Genomic DNA, 526 nt, shown 5'->3' on the forward strand with positions numbered 1-526 from the left:
TCCAGGGATGCAGAGAGAGTTGAGGGTGGGGCCAGGACCAGAAGCGGTGCTCCTGGGGCCCAAGGAAGGCACTAAGTTGGTCTGGGTGAAAAAGATCAGGAAGCAGTATTGGTTCCCCAGGTGTCTGGGGACCTGAGACTAGGAATGGTGCAGGGCCCAAACTAGGAGTAGAGAACAGTGGGGGAGATGGAAGGGTGAATGAGGCTGGGGGAGTCACGGCTCAGAGGGCTCCACGATAGACTTACCCCTAGAGAGGCCTGAGTGTAGGAGAGCAGGCTGGGAGAGTTAGCCGGTGGTGCAGGTCCAGGGAAGCAGAGAGAGGTGTTGGTGGGGCGAGGTCCAGAAGCAGTGGTCCTGTGGCCCAAGGAAGGCACTAAGTTGGTCTGGGTGAAAAGGATCATGAAGCAGTATTGGTTCCCCAGGTGTCTGGAGACCCAAGACTAGGAATGGCGCAGGGCCCAAACTAGGAGCAGAGAACAGCGGGGGAGATGGAAGGGTGAATGAGGCTGGAGGAGTCAAGGCATGG

Source organism: Nannospalax galili, unplaced genomic scaffold, assembly GCF_000622305.1.
Source record: "Nannospalax galili isolate Female #2095 unplaced genomic scaffold, S.galili_v1.0 scaffold213, whole genome shotgun sequence".
Lineage (NCBI taxonomy): Eukaryota > Metazoa > Chordata > Mammalia > Rodentia > Spalacidae > Nannospalax > Nannospalax galili.